We start from the raw sequence: 21,501 nt of genomic DNA on the forward strand, positions 1-21,501 counted from the left end.
TCAGCACTGTGCTGTCCACAGAGGTGCCTGGAGTTTTTCCCTGAAATCAGCTCTAACTCAGAATATTTCATTTAAATATTAGGTCAGTGAAATATTTTTTCCAGCTTCCCTTAACTTATATTGGCACACAGAGAGCTCCATCTGCAATCACTTTGTGCCACTTACCCAACTTTTGGTTCATTCCTGCTCCCACTGAAGGCAAATGCCAAAACATGAATTAGATTTCAGAGCAGCAGCCTTTACTAGGGGCTTTTGAAGTTTTTCCCAGTCGTTCTCTATCTTACATAGATTTGGCTGCCTCACTAAACACTTCATCCTCTGGATGTGGTGCAAAAGCAAGCGGTGGTCTCGTCAATGGCGCTGAAGATTTCACCATTAAAACCAAATGAGCTGGACTCGATCATTCTGGGCTACCATATGTCTCAGCACTGATCATGGGGGATGTTCCTTCTGTGAGCCTTGCAACTCCTCTCACTGCAACACTGCTAAAAAATAGGTGCTTTCTCCTATGTTTTCTTTCACAACTTCATTTTTGTTCCTTGCTTCCTGCAGAACCAGTGCTGGTGCAATCACTGGGTATGTCTATAGATGTGTCCTCTCGGTAACTTTTTGATCTGTTTGCTGATTTCACCAACTTCGGCAAGCAGACATTTCAAAATTAGTTCTGAAAGGTGTTTCTACACATTTCATGAAAAGTGATTTCTTTGGAAGTGCAGGAGTGATTTTATAAACATACCTAAAGGAAACAAAATCTTAGAACAATTCAATTGTTAGAAAGTTTTTGTGTTTGTACTTGCAAAATACAAATTCTTTGTATTTGCAAATAGTAGCTGTATTTTGCAAATACATGTAGGAAACAAGGCTTCATTAGTTACACTGCTTGTGGAACTGCTTATTAATCTTAGGCAAGGATTAATCCTGCAGCTGTTGCTGCCCAGTTTTCTTAACAGCCACTTGCAAAGGGCTTTATCCTTGTACCTTTGGGAAGGGCCAGTCAGTTACATATCTGGGATTTTGCTTAGAGAAGTCTTTCCAAGAATGCTGAAAAGCTGGAGGAGAAAAAAAAATTACACTTACAGATTCGTTGATAGAATCTTGTTTACCATATTCAGACCAATATCTTAAAATACAATACCTAATTATTTTCCCAATTGTATTTGTGGGTCCTGATATAATGCTCAAGGTCCATAGTGCTGCTTTCTTTAGGTGAGATATCTGCAGTGCTGTTATTACATTATACTCAAACGTCCCTCGTTTTCCAGACTAGATGTTTTTAATGAAAAATGAAAATCATATCCTTATGTCAGAAGTTCAGCTGATTCAGTCTTCATTCTCTTAATGCCTCTGGACCTGATGAGTCTCCTCATATTACTGTTGTTGTTGTTATACAATGTAGGCATAACAACTAATAATGGACAGTAGGAAAAACCATAGAGAAATAAATAATTTGGGAAGAAGGCCACAAATACTTCCAAACAGCTAACACAGTTCCCCAAAAGGGAGGTAATAACGCACAGGATCATTGCAGAAAACTCTCCAAAATTTCCAGTGAACTGAATACATCATGAGACCAACGTCTCAAAAACAGATCTCTTCTTGCATGTTTCTTCAGGCCTGCAAAGGGGAGCTCACACACTCCAGCAGCCCTTCAGCTGCCTGCCATACCGACTGTGGGAGCTCTGTGAGCGCCTAATGCTCAGCTGATGGCACTGCAAAACCCATGCTTAGATTTGGGCTTCTCCTTTTCCCTCTGAAGCCCTTCGTTGTAAGAGCTAGTTTCAGGAAGGTGGCTGTGCAGAGCTCCAGCAGAGCGGTGGGACAGAGACAACCCGCCCCACTCTGCAACACAGCTACCCCTCACAGCCACTGAGCACTCATGCCCACCGAAAGCAAGAACAGGAGTTTTCCAGGGTAAGGATGGAGAAAAGCAGCTTGGGATCTGGCCTGTCGTAATAGCTGCTGTTACAGGATCCTCAGCAGCAATCATTGTTATTGAGAAGGATGGAGATCGTTCTCTAGCATTTCTTTCTGCCTCAGCCAAATACTTGCTGTTAACTGCTTTTTTAGAGATTTTTTGTTAAACTAAATAAATCATTGAGTATAAACCCTCTACACATACTAATTTATATGCAGTCCTTTGTTGAAGGTAAGGCCTTTGTTTCTGCCACCAATGCTTCTTCACTACATTAATGACAAATCACCCAGCATATTCTTTTCCATAAGACATTTATATCTATATTGTCCTACAAATCTTAAGACTAGTCCCTCTCTCAAGTACCTTTGGTCAGCTGCATCCTTTTTTAAAAAAAATGATTCTTGCTTTCTTTGCAAGATGATAATTTTACATGGCTTGGAGCAATGGTTGCAGGAGATACGCAATGCAATCCTAAGATTGTAAAACAACAAAAATGGGATAACTGAGCAGAGTTGAAAGTTATATCTGTACTGATTGTATGCAGTTCCCTTCTGTATAAGAAATTCCTCACGTCTGCTGGGCACCTGGGTTAGCTAAGCCAAGCCTGCAAGCCTCCACCACACTCACCTACCAAAACTCCACAGTGTGTCCAAGCCCAAAAGGGCTATCCTTCACATTACGTTCCAGGATTAACACTCCTAGCACGCAGTACAGCAGTACCCATATCCTAGAGCACAGAAAGGTCTTGTACACCCGCCTTTCAGTCCATGGCCTGGCACACATGCGGGAGCTATCACATTTTGTGCATCCAGGCTCTGAGCACAAGCTTCCAGAGCCTGCTGCCTGCCTCCCATCACCAATATCCCCAAGATTATCCCTGGGGTATCAGTGACCTAAATACACTGGTTTGGATTTGAAAGTTGCTTTTGTTTTTAATGTTGCTGAGTCTCTAAAACCAGCACGCGTAACAAACTGCCTATTTCCAAGCAGCGGTTGTGTAATTTTGCTCCCCACCCCCAGAGATGTTGCCTGCCATTCATTTAATGGGCTCAGTTTCACTGGGAAGTGCCTGGAGGAACCTCCTAGCTCCCTAATTAGCAACAGAAGGGGCCAGTCCTTGCCGGAGGTAGCAGTGAAACATTTGTGAGGTCTTCCGACAATAAGGGAGACAGAGAAGGGGCCATTTCCAGCTGGGAAAACAGTAACTTCTCTTCAGCATACAGTGCAGAGCAGAGGACTAAAGAGATGTTAGGGGGAAGGTATATTCAGCAATGAGAATGGGCTTTCTGCGCAAGAAAGGAGCATTTGTGGAGGGGGAGGAAGAGGTTGGAGAGATTGTCCTGGGCTCTCCCAAGCTGTTCATTGCTCCTGCAATCCGACTTTTATGTAATATACCATGGAGCAGCACAGAGGCCTCATGGACTGGCTACCGGTGAGGGCAGGAGCAAGGTGTTGCTGCCGTCTGCTCTCAGATGTTTGAGCTGGCTCTTTTTAGTAAGATTGAGGAACTAACAGCTTGGAGGTGCTTAGGAGCTCAGTGTTTCCTCCAGGGACGTGATCACTGAGGCTGAGCACAGAGCCTGCCATTCAGTGCCAGAGTCGACTTTGGTACCAAACAAATCTCCCACCAACCAGCTGAATGTCCTGAGACCTCACTGGAAAGGTGAAAACTTTGCTTGTCCATTGCAAGTAGGGCGATGTGCTGGGGGCTTTCCCTTAACCCCAAGGACACAGCCACACGTGGTAAGATCTCCAGTTTTCCCCATCTAATCCCATCTCTGGGCATGGCTTTTTTCATACAATACCAGTTGGAAAGAGTTGCATGTGCATGGACAGTCCCAGCTTGGACCTGTTGGACCATGGGGACCATTTTCCTTCAGGAGTCATGCAGGGAAATACAGCGTTCAGTGTCTTTGGCCTGTAGGAGCAAAGATCCGGCATAACACATGAAATCCTTGTTAGCCTTAGGACCTTCCTTATAAGCAAAGGAAGAACATAACGTTCAAATTCGGGAACCTGGAAGAGCACAGGAGAGATCTGAAGCTTCCAGTTGTCCTGCCCTGCAACATCACTGGCCAGCAGCTCACTGGTAGTGGCCACCGACCAGAAAAAAAAGAAGAGAGCTGGTCCCTGGTATAAGTCAGGAGACCATATTCACAAAGATCCCCTGTTAATGAGCACCATTTGCTTTCTAGTAATGCTTAAGACAGTGAACCTGATCTTGTGCATGCAAAAGGAAAATTACGCAGCAATGCCTTCATGCTGTAAGATGATGCCTTGGTGATCTTAAAAGGTCTTTTCCAACCTCAACAATTCCATGAATCTATGATTCTGTGAAGGGCAGTGCATTACAGTTGGGGCCATAAATCCCAGCAAGGGCCTTGCAACGGCTCCAAAGGTCAGAATAATCATTTCCAAGTTGCCACAGCATCTCAAGCTATAAAAGAGCTGCGTTCAAAGGTTTTGTGCTCCATTCTTACCCCTGTTCAATAGCCCATTTCATAATGAGAAGTCACCAGCTTTCCTCCCTGTGTTTCAGGTTTCAGTATTAATGGCATTGATGAGGCTTGGATTGTGATTACGTGAAACTGGCAACGAGAAACACATAAAGTCCAAAATAGAAAAAAGCCCAAATACACACAAAAAAAAGTGTTATTACTGGTGCTGCGAGCTCCTCTTTCCCACAAGAGGGCACCCAGTGTTTGCAGAACTACTGCTTGGCCTTTGGGTGCTTTCTCCAGCAGCAGGTCACACTGTACCAGCAGTAGCTAACGGGTCTGGGAGAGCTGGCAGGTTGTGTTGTGTTTGGCTCCTCCTGCTTGTATCCAGCTGTTAAACCAGCTGAAAAAATACATTACGGTAACATTTCCATGTCTGTATTTTCTATCATTGCTGCAGGGGTGATCCTGCAGATCAGTGACAAGAGCAAGAGAAAAGCATAGGAAACAAGCTTTCTGTTAGTATGTGATTTGTGCAATGGGAACATATGAAATCCCTTTATAAAATGATGCCTGTCGCACAGGGACTGTGGGAAGTTTAGACATTTGGAAGTTTAGACAGAGGTGCAATAGTGAGATTCAGTGTATCAAATTTTATTCTCTCTCCTTTTGGGTTGGTTTGTTTTTTTTTTTTTCCCATGCCAGAGTAGCAGCTGAACCAGCAAAAGCACAGCACTGGGACAGAGGCAGAATTTTTTCTAATAGTGCTCCGAAGGGGCTTTTTAAAAATGGGTTTGCTAAGACGTCTGTCATTAAGAATAAAGGATCCTGCCCCAATGCAGGGAGATGCTCTGAGACATTTTTGCAGGTCCTTTCCTGTGGGATTCCCCTTTCCATTTATGAGACATGCATCAAAATCTCGTGGGAGGCAGCCTTGCTGTCTCCAGCAAGCAGTTTCTGCCTGAATTTGTGCATTTTGGCCTCGAGAGGTTGTAAGAGAGGAGGGGAAAAACCCCTTGCTTTCCACTGCTGCTGCATCCCAGGATGGAATTTCCTCTGGGAACCCTTTGATCTCTGCTCACCAGCACTCACACAAAACTCCTGCACATCCCCTGCATTTCAGTAGATGGGATCCTGGCATCCCAGCTGTTCCAGATTTATCGGGGGTGAAGGTGGTGGTGAGGTGTTGCCTTTTAGCCCCAGGGTATTAGTGGCCTTGGTGTGTCACCTTGTATCTTAAGTAAAAGCCATTCTGACTTTCCCAAGCTTTTTATACAGAAAGCAGCAACTTCTGTCTTTTCTTTGTAGCTGTAACTAGCTCTGCTGGCTCTTCTCCCACATTCCTGGTATAGATAAATTCACTCACAGCTGTTTAAGCCAGTCCTTCCTCCACCAGCCTTTATGCTTTTTCCCAGTGCTAAGTAAGAAACAGAATTTCCTCGAGGTCTCTTTTGTCTACTGACGACATCACAGCCTGCAGTACCTCAACCTGGCTCTTTACAGGGTCCTCAGCTACCTTCCACATGGGTTGTAGTTCTTTCCTCTTGTTGCTAATAATTCTCTTGTCTGCTGACTATAGTCCCTCTGCAATCAGGGATATCATCTTCCAAGAGGCCTCAAAAGAGCTGGTTTTGTTTGGGAAATAGAACCTTAAAGCTAAGTAATCCCAGACGGATGTAACCAGAAATAGCTGTGGTGTAGCAATAAACTGAACTTTGACCAAATGAAGGATTTACAAGCTTTTCTTCCTGATGACTCTTTTTTGATGGCACAGTGGCTGCATATGAAGTCACGGTATGAGACCTAACCATCACAGAGCTCACTGGTGATGGTACTTCGCTTAGAGCGTTGCATGGAGATAGGAATCATTTTCTCTCACAGTAAGATGTAGTTATTCCTGGACTGAAGCACAGCAAGGACACAATTTAGGAAAGAGAAGCCTTTACCTAGTAAGATTTTACTAACCATGAAGGAAATGAAGTCTAAAAATGAGCTAAAACAAAGCATTGATTTCTGTGGAAAATGAAAAGCAACTTTTCCTTTTTTGTTTGGGCTGCTGCAGATCACAGGTGCACATGGAATAGAGCCACACGATGCACAGGTCAGAAGGGACACATGGAGGTCAGCTCATCGCAGCTTCTGCTCAGAGCAGGTTCAGGTAGATCAGGTTGCTCAGTGCCTTGTTCCTGTCAAATTTTGATTGCCTCTAAGGATGGAGATCCCACATCCTCTCTGGGCCCCTGTCCCAGTGTCTGAATACCTCCATGGTGAACTAATTTTTCCTCACATCTAACCAGAATTTCCCTTCTTGCAATTTGCGTCCATTGCCTTTTGTTCTTGGTCCATTTTTCCTACACTCTCCACTAGGTAGATGCAGACAGCAGTAAGACCCCACCCTTTGCCTTCTCTCCTCCAGGCTGAACAAGCCCAGGTCTCTCTGTCTCTCCTGGTACACCACATGGCTCCAGCCCCCCAGCAGCCTGGTGGCCCTGACCACCGAGGGTGGGCAGCCTCACTCCAGCCCTTCCTCTGCCAGCAAGGCCAGCACTGGACATGGCACTCCAGATGTGGCCCCACAAGTGCTGAAGAGAGCGAAGGATCACCTCGCTCAGCCTGCTGGCTAACACGCTTGCTATCTAGCCCTGTACGCACCGGCCTTTGCTGCACCTTGTTGACTCAGGCTCAGCTGAGGACCTCAGGCCAGGCTCTGCAGAGCTGCTTTCTATGCATCTGGCGTCCAGCCTGTGCTGATGCACGGAGCTGTTCCCTCCCCGTGCAGGACCTGGCATTTGTCTCTTGCTGAACTTAATTTGCAAGCGCACGTTTAGGCAATAGGTGGCACTGACGGTTGATGTAGCTTGCATTGTCACCAGGAGAGTGTCGCTGCGGAAGAGAAAGCCAGCAGAGGAGACACCTGGGTTGTTTCGCTGGGAGCTGTGGCTAGGCGAGGAGGAGCGGACATGTGGCAGGAGATGCTTCCAAACGCCTGGTGAGATCTCTTTGGCACAGGGAGGAGGGACTCTAAACAGGGGTCCCCAGGGTTGGGGCAGGAGAAAGGCCCGGTGGGGTCCACCAGGCCATCGGTGGGTGGGAGCATGCAGCTGAGCTTTCCTGAGCATGGGTAGGGAGGAGGTTTTATAAGACTGAGCCTTGTTCTGTGCCACTCAGAGAGCTGTTTCTGGGACATGCTTGCTTTGTTAGCAGTGCCGAGTTTGTGCTGTTGCCGTGATAACTGGTTTCGTGCCTCTGACTCACTAAACTCCAGGATGTAAGTGCAGGGGGTTGTTATTACTTGTTGCATAAGCTACTCAGCCTCCAGGGAGGTGGAGGCTGACACTGTTTGCTCTTAGGAGCTCTTGGTCTTCTTTGTCTGGGAGTGGTTTCAGGAGATACTTCCTTAAAAATCACATAGACTGTCTCAGAGATCAATTACCCAATTGCCTTCACTACTGCTGGGGTGTCCAGTACAGGCACTGTGTTCTGCATCACAGGTAGCAGTGGGAAAGGGTACCAGGCAACAGGAAACACCCAGTGGATTTGGTTTTTCATGGAGTTTCCTGTCCTTTTTAATTTTTTTTTGTCTCAGGGCATCGTAATTATGACACCAAACAGCTCCCTCATCTAGCTGCAGAGTAACAAGACTTTCTCTGTTGCTTCTAACTTTTTGGTAGATTTTAGATTCTGCTTTTCTTGCAAGAGAATCTACCAGGCTAAAAGAGAACCAACGAGGATGTTTCCTTTTTCTTGCGGGCAGATGAGACCTAAAAGCTTGGTATCCAGTCAGGAGTAGCTGGAAGTAGCAAAGGTACAGCAGCTCACTGAACCTGAACAGGGAAGGGTCCCACAAGCTGCTCCTCATGCCAGCCCTGGGCAGGATGAGTACCACGTGGCTGGCAGCAGAGTAACCCTTGAGCTTGGAAGTCCCCTGCCAAGGCTGGGCACCTATCGCTACACAGCTGCCAAAATAAACTATTTACTTGGCTGAAGTAACACAGCCCTCTGTAGGATGAAACACCGCAAGGACACCTACCCAGTTGTTCAGTGCCTTTTATCTAAATTGTGCTGAAGGCGGGAATATTATGGTGACAAACTATCTAGCTAAAACACAGCCCAGAAACACTGTCTCTGTTGCCAGCCAGCTGAACAGCTTGTGATCCCATGGCTGCGCGGTAAATGGTGCTGGCAGGGGATGTTCCTTACACCATCCCCAAGGGATGGTACCATTCAGACAACACTATCAGACCAAGAATCTTTCCCACCCCACCCCCATTTTCTAGGGATGGCACCTTGTCCTGGATCAGGTAAGTGAAATAGCTGCTCTGTGCTGAGGAGTTCACTTTTTATTAGCACCTGGGCTGGGGCACAGCATAGTCCCTTCCATACCCTGTATGACAAAAAATCTTCATTCACAGTCTTCTTTGAGCCCCCTGCAATAGCCCCAGACAGCTCTGCTAATCCCCAAGGGAAGGTGGAGAGCTTGAGGCACAGGTCAGGGGGATGGGAAGGGACACTACATTTAGGACTGATTGCTGAAGGGTTTGAACGGTTTTAAAACATTGCTGTCTGTCTGTTAAATCCAGCTCTGGCGCCTTAGCTCCCACACCTCAAGAAAGTCTGAAACTTTGCTGTCTAGGTAAGAAAAAGAGGCACCAGACAGACAAGTTGAGACCTTTACCTATGGACAGCTATGGTGGAGGGCTAGCGTTGCCCTAAAAGATGACTGAATCTGTAGGGGAGCTATGTATGTAGCACAGTCAAGGGGCATGTCTAGCACATCCAGCTGTCTCCAGCAGCTGAAAACTCTTGTCTCTGCTCCTCAGCCCACTCTGTGCAGTTTTTATTCCTGAAGCTGTCCAGGTGCTACTATCCCATTCATTTCAGTACCTGCCTTAAAACAGATAGATCCAGATCCTACTGATCCTTGTCTCCCAGGGCACACCTGGTTCATAAGGAGAGGGACAGAGAAGCCTTGTGATTAACAAGTCCTGATCAGCAAAGGCTTAAGGTCCCTAAGAAACACTGGTAGATGTAACCCTGCCACAAATCCTGCCTGCGATCTTCAAAAATAACAGAAACACCCAGCCCCTGCTGACTGCATGGGGTTTGTTACTCACGTCCAACCAATGTGACTACAAGCCTCAGCATAGTCCCTTTACCCTTGACACTTCTGTTGGGCGCAAACAATTTTATGCCTCCCCAGGTCATTCAAATGTTCTCAGAGGAATGCAGTCCTGGTCCCTGTGGCCGCTCTGGGCGTTGGAGGGATGCTGGTTTACTGGCTGAGGTCTAGACACAAGATCAAGACTATTGAAATGGGCAATGGACGGTGGGGCTCAGATGAAAGACCTCTAAAAGGGAAAGAAGATGAAAGTATCTGTCCCTTCAAGACTGAAACATCTGACAAAGAAATTGAGGTGCCCGTGCCTGGGAGGTAAGGAGGGGCAGAAAGCTGCGAGGTGGAGCCAGTTCATCACCCACCTTACTGCTTTGAGGTGATGCCTTGGGGGCAATAGCCAGCGCAGGTCCGTTAGATGATGCTCTGGCTCACTGCCCTTTATGAATGGGATTTGAGCTCAGATACACTGCAATGTCTTTACGCTTTCTGAGACCACAGACTCTCAATGCAACCTGGGGCTGCTCCTGCAGAAAGGCCATGCTTTGAGCAGCAGAATTTGACAGCAGGTCTGCAGTGGTGGAATGGGGTGGGAGGGCACCGGGATAGCAAAGGCACCAGTAGGGCAGGACTGAGGGGCTTCCGCAGAGGACAGGGTTGGAAGGGTGAAGAAGGATGGGGTCCTTCCTTCTGTCCCTACAAGCCTGTCACTAATTATCTGGCCAACTAGCAGTCGGTAGCACAGGCTGAGCTGCTTATTCTTCTCTCAGCTGGCAGTGCTGGCAAGTTCCTAGTGCCCAAAACCCTAAAGCGAGTTAGCAGTAAGGCAAGCGTAGAACCCACTACTCCTGGGTGCCCTAGGGGAACTGCTAACCTGTAGAGAAATATATTCTCCATATAAATGATTCAGGAAGTTATACAGAGTATGGCACTGCTTCAGGAGGGCTTGTGGTGTCCCAGAGAGAGACACAGAAGCCGGTGGAGCCAGGAGAGCCTGTTCATGCCTGCCTTAGCATAGGGCACATGCAGGCATCTGGCCAGCCTTGCAAGAGCTCCTGTCCGCAGGACCTGCATCGCCGCCTGGAGCAGGCCCGCTACACACCGCAGCTGGAAGGGGCTGCCTTCCGCTACGGCTTCACCTCCAGCTACCTGCAGAAGGTGGTGGCCTACTGGAGGAACCCGTTTGACCGACGCAAGCAAGTGGAAATCCTGAACAAATATCCCCATTTCCGAACCACCATTGAAGATGAGGGGGTCTCTGTGGCTTGAGCAGGTCTCACTCTGAAATGCACAGAGAGAATGGGGGGCTTTAAGAGGTTACTCTATTAAGACAACAGTGTGCATAACAGCTTAATGAAGGATCAGTAGTGGAGGCTATGTTATTAGTAACCCTCTATAGATTAAGATCATTGCACAGTGGTGATAAGATTAGATCTGCTTGAAGATGGGCTTCATCTGGCTCTGAACCTGCACTAAATAACAACGAGGTTTTCTTCTGCTATTGCCTTGAAGCCACCTTTGAAAACTGTAAAATTTACCCAGGCCCTGAGGTTGGAATATCCACCACCACCACCCAGTTTAGCCAGGTGAGGTTAGCCAGACTTTAGATAAGTGATCTGCAGGTTAAACTTATATCCTGCGCTTACTTTTTCCATGTTTCTCTTTTTATCACCCACACATTTTGTAATTTAGTCATGTTTTTGCACGTGTCTTAGCTGCATTATGCTATTCATTGAAGTGCAGCTGTACTTATATACTGTAAGACCAATTTCTCAGGAGGTGGATGCTCAGTCTCCTGTGACCCCAGTAACTGGGACTGGGATCAATACCTCTGTCTGTAAGTAAAAGATGAGACACAGGTAAAATACCAGGCATGTCCTTTCAGCTAGGCATCTTCTTGCCATGGGTTGATTGTGTACCTTCTGCTGTGAATGCTAATCACAGTTTTGCCACCCTCCTTCTTCAGAGTTTGGAACAGAAACTGTGATGGAACTAAGGCTTTAATTTATCTGTCTGGATGTGTGGCAGGGATTGATATCCATTTTATCCACGTGAAGCCCTCCTATGTCCCTCACAGTTGAGCTGCTCAACCTCTGCTGATGGTCCACGGCTGGCCTGGCTCCTTCTACGAGTTCTACAAGACCATCGCTCTACTCACAGAGCCAGCTGAGCATGGCCTGAATGAGGGTGACATGGTGTTTGAGGTCATCTGCCCATCCATCCCAGGATATGGCTTCTCTGAGGCACCACACCAGAAAGGTGAGCGATGAAAAGGCGCTGTTGGAATTGCCAGGTTCTTGGAGCCTCAGTCATCCCTGGCCCTCACCAGGGAATGCAGTTTGTGAATGCAGATGCTTGGCTCTGCACTAACACCCATGTGGCTGAGGCTCTGGGGCTGGCTGTGGAGATCTGGAAGGTAATGGTAGCTGGAAACCAGGTCTGCTTTCCACTTTATCCACTTTATCCACTTTCCACTGAATTTCCATCTTGTGTTCACTGTATTGCCAAGGAGCAAGGCAGAGCAGCATAGCACACTGTGCCTTTACACAGCAGCATACTCATGTGCCTCTGTCAGACCATGATCTTTGGCCAGGGGATGATACACCAAGACAAACAGGTTTCCTCTGTTTCTCTTTACCTACAGGCTTTGACAGCAAAGCAACTGCTCGGAAATTTCATAAGCTGATGAATAGATTGGGCTCCAAAGAATACTACCTACAGGGAGAAGACTGGGGATCTCTTATTACCACAAACATGGCCCAGATGCTGCCACAGTGAGTAGCAAAGGGAATCAGTGCGGAGAAGGTTTCTCCAGTTCTTACCCTACCTTCTGGCTCCACGGTCCGGGTCCTGCCTTCTGTTTGCCCTGCCTCTCATCGCCTTCTGCTTTGTTTTCTCCAGGGGTATCCCCACCCCTGTGCATTCAGTCATATTCACGTGCTTTGCATTGACAGTGGTATTTGCATTCTCACGCTTTCTAAATTTCATAGAATCATAGAAGCATTTAGGTTGGAAAAGACCTTGAAGATCATTGAGTCCAACCATAAACCTAACACTGCCAAGTCCACTGCTAAACCAGGTCCCTAAGTGCCACATCTACACACCTTTTAAATACCTCAACCACCTCCCTGGGCAGCCTGTTCCAATGCTTGGCAACCCTTTTAGTGAAGAAATTTTTCCTAATATCCCATCTGAACCTCCCCTGGCACGACTTGAGGCCATTTCCTCTCATCCTCTCACTTGTTACCTGGGAAAAAGTGACCAACACCCACCTTGTTACAACCTCCTTTCCTGTAGTTTTAGAGAGCAAGAAGGTCTCCCCCAAGCCCCCTTTCCTCCAGACTAAACAAGCCCAGTTGCCTCAGCTGTTTCTCATAGGACTTGTTCTCTAGACCCTTCAACAGCTCCGTTGCTCTTCTTTGGACACATCTTTCTTGTAGTGAGAGGCCCAAAACCGAACACAGTATTCGAGGTGCAGCCACACCAGTGCTGGGTACAGCATCACTGCCCTTGTCCTGCTGGCCACGCAATTTCTGACACAAGCCAGGATGCTGTTGGCCTCCCTTATCTAGGGAAGAGTTGTACAGAGAAAAATGGAGTGCTGTTTGGCTTCTCTTTCACTAGGCATGGAAGTAAGCTCTGCTGCATTTTGATTTGAGACCTCAAGGATCATCATTCTAAATCAGGAAGGAGATAAATTTAAAATTGGCAGGGAGAAAAGGAAGGAGCTCAGCCTTTCAGCAGCTGATCAGTACCACGAAGTATAGGACTTTCCTGGATGGAGATGGCACCAGCTGTACCATTTTTAACTCTCCCAAATTTTTTTTGGAAATCACGATAAATGTGAAGGGCTTATGTATTTGGCTTAGTGAAATGCTTCTATTACAGCTCCCGTCAGACTTATTTTCTAGAAAATTTGGAAACAGAAAATGGCTTGATTTAACCTTCTATTCATTAACTTGATTTCAGATCTGTGAATCTTATCTTCGCTGGCAGAGAAGGTTTGAGAAGGATGATTTCCGTGATGCTTGGGGCTTATATACCATGGCTCATAGGCTTTACTAGGGAAGATGTTCGACGTATGTATCCTTTCATCCAGAAGAATATACATGAACTATTGCGAGAGTCTGGATACTTACACATCCAAGCCACCAAACCAGACACTGCAGGTAATGAACCTTCTCTATATCACTATGAACTTTGTATACTGACTGCTTAAGGCATATAAACACATAGTTGAACAAAAGCCAACCATGTTTGAGAAGCAATGAATTCTGGTGACTGAATGCAAGACATGGGGACAAGAGCTGTGTAAAAGGAAGTGAAAAGGAACCGCTTAAAGAAAGACGGAGACTACAAATATCACTTTTCAAGGTCTGTTAAATGGCATACCACTTCTCTATGGCAAAGAAACCCTTTGCAAAAAGCCTCTTAAAGTAAAGCACAGGACCCTGACATTGAAGCTTCTAGAAATAAATGTGGATGAAAACAAGAAAAATACCATAAGCAAGTGCAATGTGAAACTTGCAGAAAGGTAGACACAGCCATAATACCTGAAGCCAGAAGCATGATGTAGTGGGACCAGTAGATAAGGAGTCTGAAGAAAGGTATGGCCATCTCAGAAAAGTTACATGATTTATTTGTATAATATTATCAAAGATTATGGGGTATTCCTTTATTGAAATAAACCCTCATCAGGAAAGACAGCAGAGTTGTCTCAGACTGGCATCAGGTACGGAGACCATAGAAGGAATAGCACCCCATCCTGGCATTTAACTGGAAAAGAGGAAACTCAAAGTGAAACGTCAGCTAATGCCTAGTCTGTTGCTTGAACTGATTGCAATATCAGAGAAATAAAAGGAGACAAACCAGATACCAGGTTGGGGTTTTTGGGGTTTTCTTTTCAAAAGCCAAACAATGAAGACAGCCCCCAGAAAAACAAAGACCAGTATGTCTAGTGTCTGATCAGAAAACTAGCAGAAATGTTTTTAAAAGGAGAATTCATTTACAGGTGATAATATCACAGGGAAATCATGCTTCAAATATCAGAGCTCTGGCAGGATCAAGAAGCTGTGGATCTAGTAATGGAACATATTTAATTTCCAAAAAAATTTTTGTTGAGGTTCCTTCCCCCAGTGTTCTTAAAGACATTAAACTGCCTTAAGAAAAAGATTAAGTTCATGGGTTAATAACTAGTTAACATGAGAATTCATGAATATAAATAAGTAAGCAAGTTCCAGGGGAGAGAGAGTATCACAAAAATCTGTGCTGGCACCCGTACCTTTCAATATGATCTTAATTTCTCTACAGATAAAAGTTAATGGTTAAGTGAAAATCTGACACCTATCCAGGGTTTGGTTTAATCTAAAGATAAATGGTTTGGTAACTCTCTGCAGTTAAGTGACTGGTTGATTAAACTGGCCAATAAAAACTGATGTCAACAAAGACCAAAGCAATTTAAGCAGAGGAAGAAAATCACAATGGGCTCTAGTTTGGTTGCTGCTATGTGAGAGAATCCAAGAGTCAAGGACAGTGCTTTGAAACGTCAGCCAGCTCAGACTTTAAAAGAATCTTACAAACTCTTAAAGAAAGCAAAAAGAGAGTAAGACAAAACACTAAATCCATGATATTTAGAATCTGTTCCACCCCTGTTTCATTAATATATTTTATAATCAAAAGAATACAAGAAGGGGAGAAAAAGAAACCTAAAGTGACCAAGCAGCTTCCCTACAAGCACTGTACGTAGTCTAGGACTCTTTAACCTGGAAAAAAAGAAGAGCAGGGATTTTGTAGCACACTGTGAAAGGCAGAAAATAAATAGGGGGAAAAAATACATATTCCCTGCTTAGTCTCAAAAAATATCTATATTATCAGTTTAGTTCTCATTAGGCAGGTTTAAAGCAAAGCTACAGTATTTTCACTCACCAGAAGCTGTGGTACCTAAGATGTGTACAGGTTGAATCATTAGTAAGCTGCAAACAAGACTGGTATTTCTGAGCATCCAGTCCATGAAAGTTGAATACAGTGATTCGGAGACAGCTTTCAGCTCAGAAAATGCTCACCTCCAGACGGGTCATATGTTAGCTGGCACATTTTAGCCTGCCCTACCTTTGCTGGTCAAAGCATTTACATGACTTTGATGTGTAGCAAATCACTTTAGGCCTGACAGCACAGGGAAACTGTTGTGCCAATGCACAAACTTACTTTGCATTAACTATGTCCACTATTAAATTGAAATCACATTGTGCATCATCTTCTACGCAGTCATTCAGTGCTAAAGTCACACTAAAATACACTTGAGAGTAGGCAATTCTAAGGATACTGTAAAACTACAGCCTGGAGTGTGGTACAGGAATTTTCCCAAGGCAAGCTCTACCACTGCTGAAGTAATCCCCACCCGTTTTACAGGTTAAAACACAGATATAATATGCTGTGTTTATAATGTTTGTTAGCATTCCCCAAAGGCAGGAGCAGATAGCAGATACACAACACTCCACTGTTGTTTAAATTACATAGAAAGTGAACAGCACTCAGGGTCCCAGTTAGCCATCCTAAGCAGGACAGTGCTCCCAAACAGTTTATCTGAAATTTCTTTTCAGAGTGTAATCCCTTTACATCTGAATTTGCTCTTTCTGCCACACATTACCAAGAAGCCCAGAGGATTTTCTTAACTCCTATTTTCTTTTGTATAGGAATTGCTCAACTTTATAGTGCTGTCAGTTATAGCCAAAATTCCATTGGGGTGAACTTTTCAAGAATAAAGTACTACCAGGGCTAGTAAAACGCACTCTTTACTGAATTCTCATAGAAAACTCTGAAGAATTGATGTAAGTCCAGTTTAACTCCCACTGAAGTATTTGCAATGCCAGGCAACTGCAATGGTTCTCTTCTTCTCTTGAATTAGGTTGTGGACTGAATGACTCCCCTGGGGGGCTTGCTGCATATATATTGGAAAAATTCTCTACCTGGAGAGATAAATCATTTCTGCATAAAGATGATGGAGGCTTGGAAAGGTAAGAAAACAGGTGCTCTTCCATGAGAGGACTCATTAAAAGAATGAGCAATGGTAACTAATGAGGAGATAGGTAAAAGACTGGCCAAAGCTGAATTTTGAGCATGAAAGGTTACACATGACAAGTAGTAGTGTAAACTTACAGCAGACCGCCTGCAAACTACTGCTTCAGCACCGGGCAGTTTTGCTCTGGGCACATGGGTGCCAATTAATTTGCTGCTTGAAAACAAGTGGAGAACAAGAACAACTGTTATTCAGGGCATGAGCCCAATATAGCGTATTGAGAAACAGCTTCCAATGAAACGTCTTCATCTTTTTCTATCAATAGCAAATACACTCTTGATGAGCTTTTGGCCAATGTGATGATTTATTGCGTGACATCCTCCATTGTGTCCTCAATGCGATTCTACAAGGAGAACATCTCCAAGGACCCTGGTCTAACAGGTGATGCCAGGTAATGAAGTGGTAGGTGTAAGAAAGATTTGCAAACGAGATTGAACCACGTTTGCCTGTATAAACATTTAGATTACTTTAAAACAGCAAACTTAAGTTGTTAAAAAAAATAATCTAAGTTCTTATTTTCTTTTGATAAAAATAGTTGAGTCATTTTTCTTTTGAACCTGTAATTCACACAAAGTAGCTTGTAGCCAAGACAATGCAGCGGACATATCAAACTATATTCAGTCTTGTGTTCAAACTACAGGTCTATATACTTAGTCACCAAACAAATGTGATCTCTGGCTCAGTTCAGTTAAAACAAAACAGAAAATCAGGAGCATTTCCAAGAGAGACGTTTAAACTGAATTAGGAAGCATACGGCTTAGTGGTGGATAAAACTAATGACTACAAGTGTTAAGCACAAACTTGGGGAAGCAATCTGGAGAGCAGTACCTTCTAACAAACCAAGCACCTTCTAACAGCCACTGACTTTAAGATGACTATAAGAGAGGCTGACCAGAAAATGCTGCAGAACGGAATTCCATGTGATTGATCACACAAACAAATAGAAGAGTCTTTTCCTTTGTAGACCGAGCCAGCTTACCTTTCCTCAACTCATTCGTTACGCTGGTACTATAAATTCTAAAGTAAACTTGAGCAGGCTCATTTCTGACTGTCACAAAGAGGTGATGCGTCTTGCCATTTATCGCAAAACTGTAAAACAAGGTAAGTTTAAAAATAGGAAACGTTTCAAGATTGAACCGTGTGCGAAGTTGGCTCTACTTTACGGTTTTGGGTATAATATTCTCATACTCAAGGAGACTCAAATACAAGCAAAGCTTTTCAGCAGAGTACAAACCACAAAGTGTGTCGCTGCGGTGAAGCTCTGCCAGCTGACTGTGGCAATTACTAGAGTCAGGAGGTTTTTATAGAATTTCCCCAGGACTTTTTTCAAAAAGGCACTTAGTTAATGTCCTCTAGGTTTGCAGTGTATGTTCCCACAGGGACTGCAGCTTTTTCCTCAGGAGCTAGTACATACACCACGGGTCTGGGCAAAGGAGGTCTTCAAGAACATCATCACTTACTCTTACATGCCACGTGGAGGGCATTTTGCTGCCTTTGAGGAACCAAAGCTTCTGGCACAAGACATCATGCACTTTGTCAGAAAGGTGGAACAGCTGTGAACATGCACTTTAGATACATATATAGAACAGAAGCAAGTTGTTCTGCCACCAGCAGAACCTTCACTTTGAGGGATCAAATAAATCCAATGTAATCACATAGAGAAAACAACATTTCATTTTGATAATCATTACAGTACTAAAATTGTTAATGAAGCTCTAAAGCTTTTCTAAAGAATAAAAGAAAAAACCCCAAAATAAGCAACTTGTCTTCTTTCACTCCCGGCACCGTATCATTGCTGCACTCATAGTTCAAGTGTAACAGAATACATGAACGGTTTACTGCAGTAACACTGCACTTATCTGGGGAAGAGAGTAGAAAGAAACCAGCCCCTTGATCCTTAGAACGAAGGCTTCTGTTTAAAAGCTTCTTTAAACACTCGAGTGCTAGCGTCTGAAATATGCATCACAAGCAGCTTTGGTGGAAGTGTAAAGGGTTTTGATCTCCTGAGCACAAACACTCCTACGTTCAAGTTATGTTTCATTCAAGAGACCAGGAATTACATATTCAAGTGGGCAGCTGCACACAAGGCAGCTTTCTTCATTCTAACAGGTTTTCCCCCTACGGCTAGCTTTAGCAGCTACTACACTATGTAAACAGATGTTTAATGGATAACAAGGCAGAGACAGCGTTCCTAGTGTGCTCCAAGCTCAAAAATACCAACTTAATTTCCTCTTCGTTCTTTATCATTCCATTCCAAATGGTAAAGTTAAAATATGCACCAAGCTTAGCAGGTTACTTCAACCTTTACCCTCATTTCAAACGATTCTTATCACACCATCGTGCAATTTTTGCTAGCAAGAAGCTGCAAGCAACCTTGCTACCAGTAGGCTCGAGTTTCTCTTCAAATGGGATAGGGCTGTTTGGAGCTGTTAAGCTCACTACATTACAGACACTTCTAAGTAGCTGACTGAAGGTTAAGTCCAGCTGACACCTAGTTTTGACACACTGTTCAAAGCTCTCAAGTGTTTCTCACCCTCCCTCCTTCTCCCATTCTGCACTAGACACCAGGCCAGAAGAAAGGGCTCAAGTTCTGCTCCCAAGTAATACCTTCTGACTTTGAACAGGAGTTTGACAAGTAAAGATAGTGCTGAACTTGATCACACTCGCCTCACCGCCTCTTCACATTTCATAAACATTGAAGAGTCTAAGACTTAGAAGTAAAAGCAAGCAAGAAACTAACTTTTATTGTTGTTGTCTTAAGTGAGAACAAGCTAGCATATTGGGGCAGGAGTCCTATGCAGGAGCGGGCTGGAAACTAATGGGAGAAACAGCTAGGTATTGTGAAGGAGAATAGGAAAGATAAACATGGTTATCTAGTGTTTAATAGGTGTCTGCATGCTTGTAGAGATATATAGCTGTGCAACGGCATGAATGATTCCTGCCCTGAGCATGGTGGCGCATACAGCTGCGGTTTGTGTCCGGGCTCAGAGATGTAAATAGGGGCTTCTCTGTTTTGGTGGAAGTGTTTCTCTTTGCATAAAAAAAGAGGGAACGAAGGGAATGACCCCAGAGGTATGTTCAGAGAAGGCACACTATGTTTCGAACTTTTTGACTGAACCAGTTCTTGTTTGGTGTGCCCTTCCACCTATGTATAATGTTAATCCAAAAGAAGATGATACTGTTTACACTTTGAATGTCGATCATTGTCTTTCTGTAGATGCTAATGTAGTAGGAGGCTATGATGGGAACGTGTCGCAGCGGTTCTTCTCTTATCCGGAGTAACAGCAGGGAAAGCATTAAAGAGTTAAATCACCTTGTTTGGTAGGCAGTTAAGCATGTGAGTCAAAATTGCCACTGCTTTTTGTTGTTGGTTCAAGGACATGGCTGTGAGGATTTGGATGGTATGTGCTGCGGGGATTTTAGGCGCCCTATTGCAGCAACATGGTATCAAAATCTGAGAAGATGTCAGCCTTTTTTGGCATCCATTCACTCAATTGGCAGTATTGTTTGTTTGCTGTTACCTTGGTTGCTGTCATGTTTGCAAGGGCCCTGCAGAACATGGCAAACCTGGTCCTAGCTGTTCAAAAACAAAAAGGGGCAATTGTCAAATTGTACGGAACAGAGACAGCGGGTTATTTTGACACTGATAATATGTCTCAGTTGGTTTTTTATTTGTTCTATTACTTATACCTTGTTTTTACTCGTTCGGTTTCAAAGGTTCTTTTTGTGCAACAGGAAGGGGGAGATGCAGGAGCTGGCTGGAAACTAGGACCATGCGTGGCAATCCGTTTGCTGAGGGGAATGTGCTCGAGCTTGTCTAGACAACAATTAACATGATGAGGCATGTTTGCAGAGCACAGGGGAGTGGGAGACGGATGGCGCCAAGGAAAGGTAACACCTTGCTGTTAATTGATGGCAGCTAACCACCAATCGGGGATTGCCTAGTATGCAAGGCTTAGCTTCAAGAACCAATCTGTTTCAAACGCGCAGCTTCTGAAAGTCTATAAAACCTCGTGCTTCTGTACAATAAGTTGACATTTGCTTGCATCAAGCTGCGTCCCGTCTCTTCATTCGCCGCAGTCCTACTTCCTCTGAAGAGGGTTAGAGCAGAAACCGCTTGCTTTTAGTTCTAACTGTATATCTAACTGACCGTCAAGGCTGTTGGGCTAAAGGTTAGTAAAAAAATAGGAAGACGTGCTTCCCCACTTCCACAGGGCCAATCAATCTCTTTTTGTCACCAGTACAAGACCTCCCAATTACTCAGAAGTCCCACTCTTTGTTTGGATTATTAAGTAACTGAAATTGAGTTATAGAGAAGTCTAATTTTATCAAATAAATAGGCAAACACTCGAGTACTCACTCAAGCCTGATCAGACTACAAAGGTCTCCTTTTACGGGTAAGAATGGCTATAGCCTTTTTAGTAAAGGCCAAGTGTATTAATTAGTCATGTACATTACCCAGAGAGAGTCCCAAGCAATCAGCTAATTTAGTAATGGCCGCATTAAAACTCGGGAGGGAAAAGGTTTATCCAGTATTTGCCAGTTCAGCAAGTACACAGCAGGAAAGTTTTACTCCCAACGCGCCAATTAGTCTCCTGTACCATAACTCAGGTCCCCAAAGAATCACTGTATCTTTGTGCAGCTGTGCCTTAAAGGGTAATTGCTTTCAACAGCCATTCAGGAGATGAAAACAGATGGACACGGTTGAACTACAGGAAGGTAGTAGACGCCCTGAATAAAGGATCCAGACAGACAAGAATACACAGTTGTATTTGATAAAGTTATCGCTTAAAGCGGCACCAAAGGTTATTCGATATTCCATTAAAGTTCTACAGAGTGTGGGTCATTCGTGAAAGCCTTTGAGCGCCGCTGGTGCTTGAAACTAGACATAGTCCTCCCAAGTAGAGGTCACATGCTGAGGAGCCGAGGCACTTCTGTTGATGTCTCCATCGCAGGACAA

At 44.5% G+C, this 21,501-nt stretch overlaps 1 pseudogene across 1 annotated transcript; it reads left to right on the top strand.

The window, feature by feature from the left end:
* Positions 1-3,192: 3,192 nt before the first annotated feature.
* Positions 3,193-18,153, top strand: LOC308057845 (epoxide hydrolase 1-like; annotated as a pseudogene). Its single transcript has 9 exons — positions 3,193-3,347; positions 9,554-9,767; positions 10,532-10,712; positions 11,495-11,725; positions 12,111-12,240; positions 13,436-13,635; positions 16,371-16,479; positions 16,807-16,932; positions 17,898-18,153. The product of its transcript is annotated as an epoxide hydrolase 1-like (transcript).
* Positions 18,154-21,501: the final 3,348 nt, after the last annotated feature.

Source organism: Falco punctatus (genome assembly GCF_963210335.1).
Source record: "Falco punctatus genome assembly, contig: scaffold_103, whole genome shotgun sequence".
NCBI classification, from domain to species: Eukaryota; Metazoa; Chordata; class Aves; order Falconiformes; family Falconidae; genus Falco; species Falco punctatus.